Source organism: Penaeus monodon, chromosome 29, assembly GCF_015228065.2.
Source record: "Penaeus monodon isolate SGIC_2016 chromosome 29, NSTDA_Pmon_1, whole genome shotgun sequence".
In the NCBI taxonomy this organism is placed as follows: domain Eukaryota; kingdom Metazoa; phylum Arthropoda; class Malacostraca; order Decapoda; family Penaeidae; genus Penaeus; species Penaeus monodon.
This window is the reverse complement of record NC_051414.1, coordinates 31,651,911-31,652,500: the sequence shown is the minus strand read 5'-3', so window position 1 is coordinate 31,652,500 and position 590 is coordinate 31,651,911.

Here is a 590-nt window from a genome sequence, read left to right as displayed (position 1 = left end):
TAGGTGTTCTGTCATCATTCATTTTAAGACCACGGTATAAAAGAAGGAAAGGATTAAAATTTTCCGATTTATATAGCCACTGGACCCTTACGACCTCTTATGTTCAAAGGACACATTTTTGTGCTCACGCTGACCCATACATAACTTAAAACTGGTATGATCATGTGAAATGTTGCACAAATAAGGATAGAAGGGTCGTCATAGTGAGCTCGAGATCTTCAATATCATCATGAGGTGTGATAGAAGTTCAGATTCCTCCTCCGTAGTCTGTGCAAGGTGTCACTTGCCTTGGTTAGGACGAGTCTCTCCCGTGCAAAACCTTAACATGAGTTGGTAAGTTGTGAAATTTTAGATTAAGAAATATTGACTTAGATATTTGCATGCTGTTGAAACTGGGATAGTGATGTGATTGTATGTTATTTTATGTTATTGTGGGCCTTGTATATTGAGTGTTTCGGTATTTAATAAAGGAAGAGGGAGTTTATGTGGAAAATGAGTAATGACCAATGTCTTAATAGTAATGCTCTATATATAGAACTAATAGTTAAGTGCTTATAGGAAATATGTTTCTGGGGGTAATTTTTCCAAAC